Raw genomic sequence first — 17,189 nt, 5'->3', positions numbered from 1 at the left:
TCTATAGCAAACAAAGTCTGTGGGGAATGCGCTTTCTTATAATAAAACAAGGCCTGTGGAGATGTTACTCCTTGGAGCCCTTAAGCCACAAATGTTAATCAGTGGCCATATCAAAGAATGCATCGAAGCCCATGCTCCTCCACTGCCTACCTGGAGTTAATATTCTGCCTCACCCTCAAGGCTATCTCATCTTCCCACCATCAAGGTCTTTTGTCTAGCAACAAATCTGTAGGGCTCTGAGACTAGGTACTATGGAGCATCTATTTAAAATTTGGGGGAGTTCCCATCGTGGCTCAGTGGTTAACGAATCTGACTAGGAACCATGAGGTTGCGGGTTCGATCCCTGGCCTTGCTCAGTGGGTTAAGGATCCAGCATTGCCGTGAGCCGTGGTGTGGGTCGAAGACATGGCTCAGATCCCGAGTTGCTGGCTGTGGTGTAGGCCAGCAGCTACAGTTCTGTTTCGACCCCTAACCTGGGAACCTCCATATGCCGTGGGTGCGGCCCTAGAAAAAGGCAAAAAAAGACAAAAATAAAATAACATAAAGTAAAATTTGGGAATGGGTCTGTCTTCCTCTATCTCAGGAATACATGGACAACTCCACAAGCCCCCCAGAAGAGTACAGAATGGAAGACATTCTTTTCTATGTGTGACTGTTTAGAGTTGCACAAGGACCCTCGATCTTTGAACAGTTTCAACTTTTCAGAAATTCTGAACCTGCTGGAGAGGAGAAATTGACAGGAATATCATTTTTCTTATTTTATTTAAAATAGGCAATTTTAGGGAAAATTGAAATTTATGATATAGCTTTTTTTTTAAGCACTGTAAATCTGAAGGTATCTTGATAGCTGCAGAACATAAAAATGTATTATGAAATACTTGGTTTGCTCATAAAATGATCAGGTTTGGCATATTAAATGTCAAAGTATGGTTTATGCAGACAACAATTACGCATTTACTAATTGAATTGACATTCAAATGCATCCCAGTTTGTAACAGACAGAATGACAACGTAGTGAGCTTAAGGAACAGAGTGCTCACAAAACAGCACATTTCTCTTTTTTGGAGGTGGGAGGTAAAGGAGAAAAAAATAGCTTTATTGCTTTGCCAGGCAAAGGAGGGTCACAGCAGGCTAATGCCTTAAAGATTGTGCCTCACAGGAGAGATTGGGAGATGGTTTTAGTTTGGGGAGTGAAAAATAGGGCTGCAGATAAGGATTAGGGTAAAGGAAAGCTTGCATTGTTTTCAAAGGTGTGTTCAGTGGTCTAGTGGTCTTCTTTCGGCAATAAAGAATGCTTCATTAACGTCTTCCATTCACTGGGGGTTTACTTTTGTAGAAAAACTCAAAGATACTGTCATCCGTATTCCTTAAGGAGGGACCAAACGCTGCCCCTAAAGCTGCACTATTGTTTCTTGATTTCTCCTCTCGGTCTCTGCGTCGTCCCCACCCTTCCCTGATTAGCAACTGTTTGAACCTGCCCTTTGGAACCCCCCGAAGTCGGAGACTGAAGTTTATTCCCTAAAGGCAAGCAGTGGTGGACACAGAAAGTCTGGTGTGCCTAGGAGCCCCATAGGGCACTAGCTCAGTTATAGTATTATAATATGTGTGTGCACATATATATTTATACTATGTATATTGTATTTGTATATGTTTACTTGTATACTATTATAGAATTACATGTACCTTGAATTTTTTCTTTTTCTTTTTTCTTTTTTGACTTTTTAGGGCTGCACCCATGGCATACAGAAGTTCCCAGGCTAGGGGTCAGATTCTTAACCCACTGAGTGAGGCCATGTTGTAGGATTCTTGTACAGAGAGATGGGACACTGAGGCTTTTTGCCAGTGCTTATTGGTGCCAGCCCTGGCTCAGCAGATGCATATACAAAGGCTGAGCCCCAAACACCAAGAACACCTCGGGGTGCTATCTTGTATACCCTCTGTTATTTTTTTCTTTTACATTTTGGTCCCTTTGTTCCCCTTATAAGGTAACATATATTCTGTAAATTCTGGTTGGATGGTCTATGTTACAAAGTTGCACATTGATACTGATTATATCTTGCTGCTGCAAAGTTACACATGCACACACACATGCTGGTTATGCCACATTGCCTTCCCTTTGTTCTGGGAGGGCCCTTACCACAGCCAGGGAGCAAACCTGCAACCTTAAGGATACTAATCAGATTCATCTCTTCTGAGTCACAATGGGAACTCCAAATCTTTTATTTTTATTTTTATTTTTTTTTTGTCTTTTTTTGCTATTTCTTTGGGCCGCTCCCGCGGCATATGGAGGTTCCCAGGCTAGGGGTCCAATCGGAGCTGTAGCCACTGGCCTACGCCAAAGCCACAGCAACGCAGGATCCGAGCCGCGTCTGCAACCTACACCACAGCTCACGGCAACGCCGGATCGTTAACCCACTGAGCAAGGGCAGGGACCTCATGGTTCCTAGTCGGATTCGTTAACCACTGTGCCACGACGGGAACTCCTATTTTTCTTAAAGTATACTATGGGGAAGCAAAATTTGTCACCCCAAAATGTGTCTCTTTAGTATGAGGATTAATATAGGCTGATAATTTTTTCAGAAATAAAACTTGGAAAGTCTTTCTTTATATTCCCTCTTAGGAACCTAAAGAAATTAGATCAAGAACCTCTTCCCAGAATAGAGCTGTAATGAGAGGTGTCTGTAAAGAATATGGACTAAGTTTGGTGCAGGAAACTTGGCAGGGCATAGGGATGCAGTCCATGTCCGTTGTCTTCTCAGGGCTTAGCAAATAATTGTTTACCCAACATCTGATTTTCCATTGCCGTGTGAATTGCCTTCCTCCTCTTTGAAGTCCCAAACTGAAACTGACAGCACTCATGGCCTGAAGCTATCCAGAACCCAGATTGGGACTTGAACCCACGTGCCAGGACTCAAACCCAGCCAAAACCCAGATTGGGACTTGACCCCACAGGTTTAAATTAGAATCACTCACCCAGTGCCAGACTTACTGAGATTCAGGTTCTTCATGCCTCTGCACAGAAGGAATTCAGCAAGAAACCAAAAAAAAAAAAAAAAAAAAAAAAAAAAAAAAAAAAAAAAAACCAAAAAACCCCAGCACATTTCTTTCTATTTCTTTGTGGGTTTCATGTGACTGAACCAATCAAAACCCAGTCAGAATTTTAGCTGCCAGAACTGACACTCTTTTCTTCCTCTTATCTTGAGAGACAGAATTATGTTGTGATAAAGACTGTGTGTGGCCTCTAGGGTCAGACTGCTAGGTCTGAACCCTAAGTCTGCTACTTACTAGCTCAGTTCTTTTGGTCAAGTCTCTTAATCTCTCTGTGCTTCAGTTTTCTCACCTATAAAATAAGGATGATGAGGGATTTGTTCACAACGTTGCTGTAAGGATTAACTTAATATATGTACAAATTTTAGAGGACTTCTTGGCATATAATATGGACTGTATAAACACTAGCTATTATTACTCTCAAGACTCCACCATAATTCTTCAGATTCTATCCCTTACTAGGAGTAAATGGATGCAACTACCATAAAACTTCTGATGGGCAGGAGTATATTGATCTTTAGTTTAGGAACCACAAGTTTGTGGCACTGGGAAAGCAAATTCAGTTCACAGGTGTATTTATAGAAACAGATCCAAGTACATGGGGCAAGGAATTACTTTTTAATACATATACGAAAAAATAGCCATTTTAAAAAAGATGAAATTATATTCTTCTTTTACACCCATTCAAGAATAAACTAGAAATGAATCAACTATCCAAACATACAAAATTAAAACATATAAGTACTAGAAGAAAACATTGGTGAATTCCTCTGTGATGTGAGTGTTGAAATATTTGCAGGCTATGTCTCAAAATACAAAAAATACAAAATGCACAAAAAGAAAGTTTGATTGTAAACAATCCCACTTAAACCCCACCCCACTATTTAATGGCAAAAAATACCATGAGTAAATGAAAAGACAAATGACAAATTGGGAGAAAATATTTGCAATATATATATATTACAGATGTGGGTTGATATCTCTAACATGTAATGCATTTTTTTAAGTTGTGTGAGAAGACCAAAAACCTGTTAGTAAATGACAAAGTCCATGAGCAACAAATTTATAGAAGTACGTAAAAATAGCCCTTAAACACATGAAAATGTGTTCAGCTTTACTCACAATAAGAGAAATGCACACTTAAACTAAACTGAGATGTCGCATTTCATCCATCAGATTGGAAAAATTCCAAAATTTGATAATGTATCTAGTTGATGAGGTTTCAGGAAAAGAGGGAGTCTCATACATTGTTGGAATGAAAAATGGTACACTTTCCATGGAGAAGAATTTGGAAATACCTAATACAACATATTCACTAAGCCTTGGAACATGTAATCTCACTTCTAGGAATTTGCCCTGAAAATACCTTGCCAATAATATGCACGAGATTTTCATTGCTGCATTTTTGTATAATTGGAAAATATTTAAATGCTCAGATATAGGATTTTGGTTGAAAAAAAACCACAGCACATCTACACAATGGAGATAATGCAACTGTAGAAAAAAGAATGAATAGTATCCCTATGAACTGATACAGAGTAATGCCCAGGATATATTATTAAGTAACAAAAAGCAAACCACAAAGAATATTACAGTATACCACCTTTTGTGTAAGAAAGCGAAGGAAATAATGAAGCATGTGTTATTTTCTTACTTTTATCTAAAGAAATGAAAAAAAAAATCTAAAATTGATTACTTACAAAGCTGAGAAGGAATGGGATCAAGAGGGCAAAGAGAAAGATTGCCACTTCTTAACAAATATCTTTTTGCATAGTTTTGACTTCTGGAAGTATTTTAATGTTTATAAAGTCAAAAAGACAAAATTAAGTAATCAGTAATGGGTCAGTTAACTAAAATTGAATGCAAACAGAAATAAGTGAACTCAGCTGTATAATATAACACCAGAGGGGGGAAAATAAGTAATTCAAAATAACTTTTGGGTACAACTTTTTGACTATAATATATATCCTCTATTTAGGGCAATAAAAGAAATATAAATGCTTTTGGTGATATGGCTAAAGCTATTTTGAAACCAGTTTTTTAAATTACATTGTAGGACTGAATGACTGAGTACATGGAGGCTAGGATTCTCAGTGTGAAAGAGTGAGCTCTCAATATTAAATAAGGGAAAGTAAGGGAGAATACTGTAGGGCTGGATTGGAATTGTAAGTACCAGTATGAACTCATGATTTCTTATATATAAATATTCCTTAGCTGTGTACATTGAAAGGAACTAGAAAAAAAAAACAACCCAGTATCAGTGAGTACACTTCTGCCATATTCTTAGTTTCTAAATACCATTCCTCACTAAGAGGAAACCGAGTATCTTTAGAGAATCAGCTAAATCCAGGGAAGCATCAGGGAAGGTGCAATATAGACCTGGAACATCTTTTTGTGCCAGAAAATTAAAAAGTGCTTAATAAAAAAAAAAAAGGAAAGAAAAAGAAATGAAGTGAGTCTGTCATAAAAGATATAGAAACCACTGTGAAAAGAAGGACATCCCTCATAGGACAATTTGTTGAGTCCAAAACAAATAAGGACTTTAAAAAAAATTTTTTTTTATTATTCAATGAATTTATCACATCTGTAGTTGTATAATGATTATCACAATCCAATTTCACAGGATTTCCATTCCACAACCCAAGCACATACCCCCACCCCGCAAACTGTCTCCTCTGGAGCCCAAAAGTTTTTCAATGTTTGTAAGTCAGCATCTGTTCTGCAAAGAAGTTCAGTCTGTCCTTTTTTCAGATTCCACATGGCAGTGAAAGCATTTGATGCTGGTGTCTCATTGTATGGCTGACTTCACTTAGCATGATAGTTTCTAGGTCCATCCATGTTGCAAAAAATGCTGGTATTTCGTTCATTTTAATGGCTAAGTAATATTCCATTGTGTATATGAACCACATCTTCTGGATCCACTCCTCTGTCGATGGACATTTAGGTTGTTTCCATGTCTTGGCTGTTGTAAATAGTGCTGCAATGAACACTGGAGTACATGTGTCTTTGCGAGTCATGGTTTTCTCTGGATAGATGCACAGGAGTGGGAAATAAGGACTTTAATGGATTATAACTCATTAAATTAAATGGGAATTATAAGGTCATGTATTACAATAGGTTGATAGAGAGATGGTAGATAGGTAGACAGACAGGTAAAAACAGGGCTCTCTCAATATATGTTGTAACTTTCTCACAGTGAAACACTAACTGGTAAATGTGAGGGAGTAGTGGAGGTAGAACATCACCATTTTATAACCCTCAGAGTAAAGATGGGATCAGGCATGAGTCATCAATAGATGTTGAAACAGAGGGAAAATTTTGATGTTGAGGAGGATGTTTTGATGGTCTCAAAATGTCTCCCCATGGATCTAGATAGAAAGTCTAGACAGAACATTTTGAACTAAAAATTGCAGTATCTGAAATTTAGATCTCAGTGCATGGGTTTAATGGTAGATTGGACATAGCAAAAGCTTGGTCATTAGATAATATTCTAACCTTGGCACAGAGAAAAATATTATAGTTCCAAACAGAAAGTTTGGAAGTAAAAGAATGGAAAAAGTTTTTTCTTTGTTAATCTAAACATTAATCCAAAAAACACAAATGCTCACAGTTATATTAATCTCAGACAAAAATAAACTTTTAAGACAAAAAGTCTACTAGAGATAAAGAGGGACATTTCAGAATGCTAAAATATTTGATTCGACTCTAAGATATTACAATTTGTAGTGTTAATTATTCTTAATAACATACTCATAAAATGTATAAAGATTGACAGAACTATGAAGAGAAAGAGGCAAATCTACACTTGGAAGATTTTTAACCATTGAGCTCAATAACTGACAGGCAAAAAAAGAAAAAGAAGAAACGGTAAGGATATAGACACTTGAACAGCATGATTAGCACACAACCTCATAAACATTTAAAAACTACTCCACCCAACAAATTAAGACGACACGTATTTCAAGTACACATGGGACATTTTATTCTAATTGACCTTATGCTAGGTCATAGAACAAGTCTCAACAAATTTCAAAGAACTGAAATCACACAGAGTATGTTCTTTTGCCGTGATGCAGTTAAACTGTGAAATCAATACTGAAGGCATAATGTTAAATTTTGCATATGTTTAGAAATTTAGAAATACATTTTAAAATAGCCCATAGGTCAAAAAAGAAGACACAAAGGACATTAGAAAAATTTTTGAACTGAATAATAATAAAGGTATCAAAATTTTTGAGAGTAGGTAGGTAAAGAAAGGATCTTTATGATAGTACAAAGTACTGATTTAACTATCTTTCTCAAGATGTAAGAAAAAGGGTAATGCATTAATAGCAAAGAAAGTCAAAGTAAGTATATAATAAATATAAGCAGAAAGTAAAGAAACAAACAAAAAACAATGTACAGGATCAACAAAACCCAAAGTTGTTCCTTTGAAAAGACTAATGTCCTTATACCTGTATTGAGCACGTCAAGAAAAAAGAGAGAAGGTACCTGTCCGATGTTAGAAATAAAAAAGGCAGGAGTTCCCGTCGTGGCTCAGGGGTTAAAGAATCCGACTAGGAACCATGAGGTTGCGGGTTCGATCCCTGGCCTTGCTCAGTGGGTTAGGGATCCAGTGTTGCCGTGAGCTGTGGTCTAGGTTGCAGACGCAGCTCGGATCCCGCGTTGCTGTGGCTCTGGTATAGGCCAGTGGCGACAGCTCCAATTCGACCCCTAGCCTGCGAACCTCCCTATGCCGTGGGAGCGGCCCAAGAAATGGCAAAAAGACAAAAAAAAATAGATAAAATAAAATAAAAAATAAAAATAAAAAAGACAGCACTACTGGAAATTCTGCTGGTGGTAAAAATAATAAGATGAGTTCCCATTGTGGCTCAGTGAGTTAAGATCCTGACCTAGTGTCTGTAAGGATGTGGGTTCAATCCCTGGCCTCATTCAGTGGGTTAAGGATCTGGCATTGCTGCAAGCTGTGGTATAGGCTGCGGCTCAGATCTGATGTGGCTGTGGCATAGGCTGGCAGCTGCAGCTGTGATTCGACCCTTAGACTGGGAACTCCTATGCCACAGGAGTAGCCCTAAAAAGAAAATAATAATAATAATAGGATGATATTGAGATGACATCGTTATTAAGAAAGCCTAGGTTTCAATAGGTTGAGCAAGATTCCGAAACAAATGCAACTTAGCAAAAAGAAGCTCTTCACAACTTTGGTGTATAGAAAGATTTCTCAGACAGGATATTTAAAAAGTGCTAACTATATACAAAACATTACTGAGGCTTGCCATGATGTTGAAATTAAAACTTTTTCTGTTCATCACATAACACCAAAAGGTGAAAATTCAGCTGAGAGTGGGAGAAAATATTTGTTATACATATACTAGACATAGAGCTGGTACTAGGAAGATTAAAAGAACTTCTGTGACCAATAAGGAAAAGACAATCAGCAAAGTAGAAAAATAGGTAGAAGACTTGAATAGGCACTTCACAAATGAAGATACCAAATGACCAGCAAATGCATGGATCCCATTACTAACCAAGGAATATAAATTAAAACCATGAGATACCCCAACAATCATAATCATACCTAGTCAAAGTCTGGTAATGTTGCTGGAGTAAATGTGGAACAAGTGGACCTCTTCACATACATTTCTTTTTTTAAAAGAGTTTTATTAAATTATAGTTGATTTACGGTGTTTTTTGATTCCTGCTTTAGAGCAAAGTGACCCAGTTTTATAAATATATATTCTTTTTCTCACATTATCCTCCATCATGTTCCATCACAAGTTATTAAATATAGTTCCCTGTGCTATACAGCAGGATCTGATTGCTTATTCATTCCATATTCAATAATTTGCATCTATTAACCCCAAACTTCCAGTCCAACCCACTCCTACTCCCATCCCTGCCCCTTGGCAACTACAAGTCTGTTTTCCATGTCCATGAGTTTGTTTCTTTTTGTGGATAGGTTCATTTGTGCCATATATTAGAGTCCAGATATAAGTGATATCATATGGTATTTGTCTTTATCCTTCTGACTTACTTCACTTAGGATGAGAGTCTCTGGTTCCATCCACGTTGTGCAAATGGCATAATTTTATTCTTTTTTATGGTTGAGTAGTATTCCATTGTATATATGTACCATATCTTCTTAATCCAATCATCTATCAATGGACATTTAGGTTGTTTCCATATCTTAGCTATTGTGAAGAGTGCTACAATGAACATAGCAGTGCATGCATCTTTTTCAATGAAAGTTTTCTTCAAACTGGGATATATGCCCAGGAGTGATATTGCTGGATCATATGGTAGGTCTATATTTAGTTTCCTGAGGTACCTCCATAATAGTTATACCAATTTACATTCCCACCAACAGTCAAAGAGGGTTCCCTTTTCTCCACACTCTCTCCAGCATTTGTTTTTTGTAGACTTCTGACCAGTGTGAGGTTGTACCTCATCATAGTTTTGATTTGCATTTCTCTAATATTTAGTGATGTTGAGCATTTTTTCATGTGCCTGTTGGCCATCTGTATATCTTCCTTAGGGACATGTCTATTCAGGTCTTCTGCCCATTTTTCAATTTTTTTTTTTTTTGCTGTTGAATTTCATAAGTTGTTTATATATTTTAGAGATTAAGCCCTTGTTGGTTAGTTACATTGTTTGAAACTATTTTCTCCCATTCTGTAGGTTGTCTTTTTTTTTTATTGTTTCCTTTGCTGTGCAAAAGCCTGTCAGTTTGATTTGGTCCCATTGGTTTATTTCTATTTTCTTTTTTTAGATTATTATTATTTTTAATAGTTATTTCCCCAATACAATTTTTTTCTACTATTTAGTGTGGTGACCCAGTTACACATACATGTACACATTCTATTTTCGCACATTATCATGCTCCATTATAAGTGACTAGACATAGTTCCCAGTGCTACACAGGAGGATTTCATTGATAATCCATTCCAAAGGCAATAGTTTGTATCTGTTAACCCCAAGTTCCCCAACCACCCAACTCCGTCCCCCTCCCCCTTGGCAACCACAAGTCTATTCTCCAAGTCCATGATTTTCTTCTCTGTTGGAAAGGTTCCTTTGTGCCTTATAGTAGATTCCAGATATAAGTGATATCGTATGGTATTTGTCTTTATCTTTCTGACTGACTTCACTTAGGATGAGAGTCTCTAGTTCCATCCATGTTGCTGCAAATGGCATGATTTTGTTCTTTTTTATGGCTGAGTAGTATTCCATTGTGTATATATACCATATCTTCCTAATCCAGTCATTTGTTGGTGGACATTTAGGTTGTTTACATATCTTGGCTATTGTGAATAGTGCTGCAATGAACATGCTAGTGCATGTGTCTTTTAAGTAGAGTTTTGTCTAGATATATGCCCAAGAGTGGGATTGCTGGGTCATATGGTAGTTCTATGTATAGATTTCTAAGGTATCTCAATACTGATCTCCTTAGTGGTTGTACCAGCTTACATTCCCACCAACAATGCAGGAGGGTTCCCTTTTCTCCACACCCCCTCCCACGTTTGTTATGTGTGGACTTATTAATGATGGCCATTCTGACTGGTGTGAGGTGGTATCTCATGGTAGTTTTGATTTGCATGTCTCTAATAATCAGTGATGTTGAGCATCTTTTCATGTGCTTGTGGGCCATGTGTATATCTTCCTTGGAGAAGTGTCTATTCAGGTCCTTTGCCCATCTTTTGATTGGGTTGTTGGCTTTTTTGCTGTTGAGTTGTATAAGTTGTTTGTGTATTCTAGGGATTAGGCCCTTGTCAGTTGCATCATTTGAAACTATTTTCTCCCATTCCTTAAGCTGTGTTTTTGTTTTCTTTTTGGTTTCCTTTGCTGTGCAAAAACTTGTCAGTTTGATTAGGTCCCATTGTTTATTTTTTTTCTGTTGCCTTGGGAGACTGATCTGAGAAAACTTTTTTTTTTTTTTGTCTTTTTAGGGCCACATTAAAAAAAAGAGTCTAGATTTTCTTACTTTCCTTCCACACATTTTATGATTTAGAAGTCCTTTTGTAACATCTTCATGTTTGTCCTTTTGCTGTTCTGTTTATCGTCAGTTTTGCAATAGGTTTTTTTTTTTTTTTGATCTGTGTACTGGCTTATTTAAGTGATCGCTTTCCAATTGTGATTTCCCCTATCCTATTTATTCTTATTTCTTTTTTATTTAGAGGAGCCCTTTCAGTATTTCTTTCAGAATGGGTTTTGTATTGCTGTTCTCTTTTGGTTTTTGTTTGTTGGAAAAATTCCTTATTTCTCCTTCTATTTTAAATGATATTCTTGCTGAGTAGAGTATTCTAGGTTGCAAGTTTTTCCCTTTTAGAACTTTGAATATATCTTGCCACTCTCTTCTGGCCTGTAGTGTTTCTGTATAGATAATAGCTGATAGCCTTAAGGGGGTTCTCTTATAATTAATACTTTGTTTTTCTCTTGCTGCCTTTAGCTTCAACTTTTGCCATTTTTATTATAATATGCCTTGGTGTGGCCCTATTTGGGTTTGACTTGTTTGGGGCCCTCTGTGCTTCCTGTATCTTGATATCTGTTTCCTTTAGATTTGGAAGGTTTTCAGACATATTTTCTTCAAATATATTTTCAATACCCTTTTCTTTTTCTTCTCCTTCTGGCATCCGTATTATGCATAGATTGGCCTGCTTTACATTATCCCATAGATCTCTTGTATTGCTTTCATGTGTTTTCATCTAGTTTTCTGTCTGGTGTCCTGATTGGGTGATTTCCATTATTCTATCTTCCAAGTCACTAATTCATTCCTCTGCATTATTCATTCTGGTCTTTAGTGGCTTTAACTTAGCTTGCATCTCTGCAAATGAATTTTCTAATTTTTCTTGGCTTCTCCTTATAATTTCTTCTTCCTTTCTAAAGGAATTTGCATTACTGTTCCCATATTTGCTCTTAATTCCTTCATATTTGCTCTTAATTCCTTCAGTATTTTCACTGTCTCCTTTTTGAACTCATTCTCTGTTAGACTGCAGAAGTCTTGTTTCATTATGTGCTGCTTCAGGGGAATTCTCCTGTTCTTTTAACTGGGAGTTGTTCCTGAAAATTTTCATTTTACTTATATTTTTCTTATTCTGTGAGTTTAGGGAAAACAATTATTACAGTCTTTGGGGGCTATTTATATGCGAGAGCACCCCTGGGTATTTTTTGAGGGGTTACTATTTATTTTTGGTGTGAGGGCTGCTTTTGCTGTGGATGCTTGCTCTCTCTTTCCTCAGTGTGTGCAGGCTCTTATCCCCTTGCTAGAGTGCTGTGTGTGCTTCCAGGGAGATGGAGGCAATGGGCAGGGCTAGTAGATACTTCCTGGTTGCTGGGACCTTGGTGGTGGCAAAGACCTGCTGGAATGTGGAGCAGCCTGCTTCTAGTTACAGGGTCCTGGGAAGTGGCAGTGACCCTCAGGCAGGGGTAGGTGGCCCCTGGAGTGTTTGACAGTGGCAGGGGCAGGGATTGTGTATTCCTAGGAGAGTGAGAGCAACAACAGTTGGTGCTCAGTTGCAGTGCCCCCTTTTGTGTCAACCTCTGAGGTAACTGGGGCCACAGGTGGTGACTGTTCACACACCCCTAGTGGTGGTGGGCAATGCTCCCCTCTGGAGTCTGAGATGACTGTGGCGGTTTGCCACGGGCCACTTGTAGACCATGCAGGAGGCACCCCATCATGCTTAGCCTGTGCAGGAGGTGCCACCACCTGTAGCATGCACAAGAGGCACCTTACTGCCTATAGCTCCACCATCTGAGGGCAGAGAAAGATATTCCTAAGGCAGCCTGCCCCTCCTCCTCTTGCCCTCCTCAGCCATGGCACCTTGCTTCTCCTGCAGGCCCAGACCTCTTCCTGAGCTCCCTCCACTGTGGGGCTATGCAACACTCCCTAGCCCCTAGTCCTTTTCCCAGAACTCACCTCCAGAGCCTGAGTCTTAGTGCCCAGTCCCCTTCTGAGCATCTTAGGTTGTAGTGTCTGGAGGCGGTGGTATCAATGGTCTTTACAGCTCTCTCTGCTTTGTCTTCCTCAGTCCAGCTGCTGTGCTTTTCTCTGAGGCTTTGAGGTCCCTCCATCTCAGCTGATCTCCCCATCACTTACGTGGCTTCTCAGGGTATGGGTTCCTTTCCTCCTTCACAGCCCCCTCTCAGGAGTGCTGGTACTGTCCTGATTGCTTCCTCTCTTCTCCTTTTCCTTTTGTTATACCCAGTTTTATGTGGAGTGTTTCTTGCCCTCTTTGGAGGTTTAAGGTCTTCTTCCAGTGTTCAGTAGCTGTTCTGTATGAATTACATGTGGATGGTTTTGTGATGTGTTTTTGGGGCCAGGTGAGTGTCATGTCTTACTCCTCCGCTATCTTGATCCCACCTTGAACTTACATTTCTGATGGGAGTGTAAATTCATACAACTTCCATGGAAAAGAGTTATCATTATATTCGAAAGTTGAATGTGTACATGCCACATGACCCCAAAGCTTCATTTCTAGATTTATACCCAATAGAAATTCATGCACATGTGGACCAAGAGGTTAGTATGACGATATTCATAGCTGCATTATTCACCAAGTGGGAACAACGTAAATGTGCATCAGTAGCAAAGTTGAATGATCTAGAGCTATGTGCCCGTGATGTTTGCTGGAAAAGCTTGACTCAAGGGAATAATTACTTTATGATTCCATTTATATTAAGTGCAAGAACCAGGCTCAGTGTTTAGGGATGTATGCTTGGGTAGTAAACCTATAAAGTCGGGAAGTGATTGACATAAACATCAAGATAACGTTGCCCTTGTTGAGGCGAAGACTGATGTGGCCTCTGGAGGGCTGATAATCGTCTAAATCAGAGGTCAACACCTTAGTATGGTGCTTATTTTTGTAAATAAAAAGTTTTATTGAAGGAGTTCTGTCGTGGTGCAGTGGTGAATGAACCTGACTAGGACCATGAAGTTGCCGTTTCCATCCCTGGCCTCACTCAGTGGGTTAAGGATCCGGCGTTGCCGTGAGCTGTGGTGTAGGTTGCAGACGCAGCTTGGATCCCGAATTGCTGTGGCTGTGGTGTAGGCCAGTGGATGCAGCTCTGATTGGACCCCTAGCCTGGGAACCTCCATATGCCATGGGCGTGGCCCTAGAAAAGACAACAACAACAAAAAAATGTTTTATTGGAACAAAGTCAGGCTCACTTGTGTGCTATTGTCCATGGCTGCTTTCACAACACTAAGACAGAGTTAAGTAGTTGTTAAAGGGACAGAATCAGCTAAGCATTTTTTTTTTTTTGTCTTTTTGCCATTTCTTGGGCCGCTCCCATGGCATATGGAGGTTCCTAGGCTATGAGTTGAATCGGAGCTGTAGCCGCCAGCCTACGCCAGAGCCACAGCAACTCAGGATCTGAGCTGCATCTGTAACCTACACCACAGCTCACGGAAACACCAGATCCTTGACCCACTGAGAGAGGCCAGGGATCGAACCCCCAACTTCATGGTTCCTAGTCGGATTCGTTAACAACTGAGCCACGACGGGAACTCCAGCTAAGTATTAATAGAACATTTGCTGACCTCTGACTTAAACTTTCACCTGGAAATTGATTTCATAGGTATTCCTCTGTGGCAAAGCACTGCCCTCTACATTTTTCTTTTTATTTACGGTTTGTTTTTGTCTTGTGCATTTGTCGTATATAGGTTATGTTTCACAATAAAATGATACTTAAGCTCTGTACTTGAGTTCAAGCACAGACCACCAAAGAATCACCTGCCATTCAATCGGTTCTTATATCCCAGAAAAGTTACACTTCATGGATTTTCAGGGATGCTGAGAGATTACGTGTCTTGCCAGGATCTCAGAGCTTGAGTGGGGAGATGGGATTTGTACCCATTCTCTCCCACTGTAATGTCTCTTCTCTTTCCATTGTACCATGGATGTTGTTTCCTGGTTATTGTTAGAAATAAAACAAATAGGGAAAGGAGGTGAAACTGCCTGATCATCAAGCATTTTAAGGGCTCATTGCCAGCTCTAAATTTAGCCAGTGTGTTTTTCTACAGAACACACAAAAAAGGAAAGCTTAACTGGATCTTAGTTTTAGTCTCCTGAAAAAAATTGCTTCACCAAAAGCCTTGCAGGGGAAAGGGAAACAGAATGGAACTCTGGAAACTTCTAGTTTTAGGAATTTACCTGTGGTTACACAGGGGAAGCCACCTTCAAACCCAAGCTTGACTCTGAAGCTTATGGAGGCTGGCAGGTGATTGATGGCTTTAATCGCCACCATGCCTCCAAACCTTTCTGCAAGCCTTGAAAATGAGATGATGGACTGGTCCAGCCATGCATTCCCAGTGGGAATTTTATACTCTGTTTTCTCTGCAAGAAGCCCAGAGTCATAGTTGAAACAAGTGCTTTTTCCCAGCAGTGATTAAGGCAGAGATGCCTTCTTGGGATCTGCTTTGGCCAAACCTTTATTGCCTCTGTTCAACAGTTCACAACGTGTAAATAATGGGACAGATTAACCTGCCTATTATTGCAATCGTTCATGCAACTCTTTATGCCAGGAGCCATTACGTGGAAATTAGTCCTTGGGGAATTCTATTTACAGCTGCTGGCTGAGCACCCAGTGGATGTTCCTAAATTCATTTACATCTTTTCCCCAATGAAATCCTCAGTGGATTTAGGTTACTCAGTCAGGGGTCTTCAATTTTAGGTGAGCTTAAATTGTGCAGGTCATCCTAGTGATGTTTCCTTTTGGATCATACTTGAGATTATTTATATACTAGGCAGGATTATGTCCAGCATTCTTGCTAGTCCTCAGGGTATTGGGCACTGTGGACCAATGTGCTTAATTTTGGCACCAGACAGGCTTGGGTTCAAATCCCAGCTCTTCCTCTTGCTGGTAGCAGGGGTGACGTTAGACAAGTTATTGAACCTTTCAAAACTTCAGGTTCTTTTTTTTGGCTTTTGGCTTTTTGCCTTTTCTAGGGCCGCACCCCGCGGCATATGGAGGTTCCCAGGCTAGGGGTTGAATCGGAGCTGTAGCTGCCAGCCTACACCACAGCCGCAGCAACATGGGATCCGAGCCCACACCAGAACCACAGCAACGCAGGATCCAAGCTGCCTGCGACCTACACCATGGCTCAGGGCAATGCTGGATCCTTAACCCACTGAGTGAGGCCATGGATCAAACCCGAATCCTCATGGATACTCGTCGGGTTCGTTAACCACTGAGCCATGACGGAAACTCCAAAACTTCAGGCTCTTTATATATAAAACACATGGGGTTGTTAAGAGTCAATGAGAACAAAATATTGAATGTGGTATCAGGCCTGTAGGAAGTAATCATTGTTTAGTATCTTTTATTATGTGTTTTGTTATTATTATATTTTTAAAATCCTGGTATCTATTATTATTGCTGTTTAACTCTAATTTTAATTTGTAGGCTGGACAGACTGGGAGGGGCCGGGAGCAATGGGGAGGGTTCTTGGAACCTATTGGAAATAGAAGGTGTCCAGATGGCCTGAGCTGGTTAGCAGATGCTTAAGAACAGGAAATCTGCCCCTCCTGCCCCAACCCCACCCCCCCAGCTCCCACCAGCCACCCACATTCCCTGGCCTGGGGTGTCTGCTCTTTGACCTTCTACACCTCATTTAGTTCCACAGCCCGGGCTAGGCATGGCCCTGAAATATTCACAAATCTCTTCATGTCATTTTGTGCTTTTTTCTGGCATGGGCTTCATAGCAGCAGAATTTGTATGCACCTGTGGTTTTGTTTTTTAAATAGACTATGGTAATTTAATTAGGATATAGCCAGTCTCCCTTTCCTCACCACCCTGGTCCTTGTGTGTTTCTGAAGTCACGCTGTCCCTTTCTGCTGGTGATGTTCTCAGGTGGCTCTGGGGTGAGCAGGCTCAAGCCTAACCACTTGATGTAGGTCCCTAGAACTTTGTCCCTTTGGAGAAAGAATTTGGCAGAGAGACTGAGGGTAGTGAGGCAAATATGCGTTTATTTAAAGAGAGAAGAGAGAGATTATAGGTGTGGAGAAAGCACAGGTAGGGTTTATTAAGAGAAAAGAGAGGAGTTCCCGTTGTGGCTCAGTGGTTAACGAATCTGACTAGGGACCATGCGGTTGCCGGTTCGATCCCTGGCCTTGCTCAGTGGGTTAAGGATCCAGCATTGCCGTGAG

The 17,189-nt window shown here is 39.8% G+C and overlaps 1 protein-coding gene and 1 long non-coding RNA gene across 4 annotated transcripts in view; one reads left to right on the top strand and one right to left on the bottom strand.

Moving 5' to 3' along the window:
• The window catches only part of LOC106509423 (uncharacterized), a 193,437-nt gene that overhangs the window by 93,857 nt on the left and 82,391 nt on the right, over positions 1–17,189 (top strand). The window lies entirely within an intron of this gene.
• The window catches only part of GALNT18 (polypeptide N-acetylgalactosaminyltransferase 18), a 488,883-nt gene continuing 485,984 nt past the window's right edge, over positions 14,291–17,189 (bottom strand). The window contains exon 11 of the transcript XR_014837270.1: positions 14,291–14,471. The gene's annotated coding sequence lies outside the window, so the exon portion shown is untranslated. The remainder of the gene's footprint in view (positions 14,472–17,189) is intronic.

Source organism: Sus scrofa, chromosome 2 (genome assembly GCF_054392235.1).
Source record: "Sus scrofa isolate SSC_HxYL_T2T_F1_AM1 chromosome 2, Sscrofa_HxYL_maternal_Yorkshire_Landrace_v2.0, whole genome shotgun sequence".
In the NCBI taxonomy this organism is placed as follows: domain Eukaryota; kingdom Metazoa; phylum Chordata; class Mammalia; order Artiodactyla; family Suidae; genus Sus; species Sus scrofa.
The sequence above is the reverse complement of the archived record's forward strand: the minus strand, read 5'-3'. Positions and strand labels throughout refer to the sequence as shown.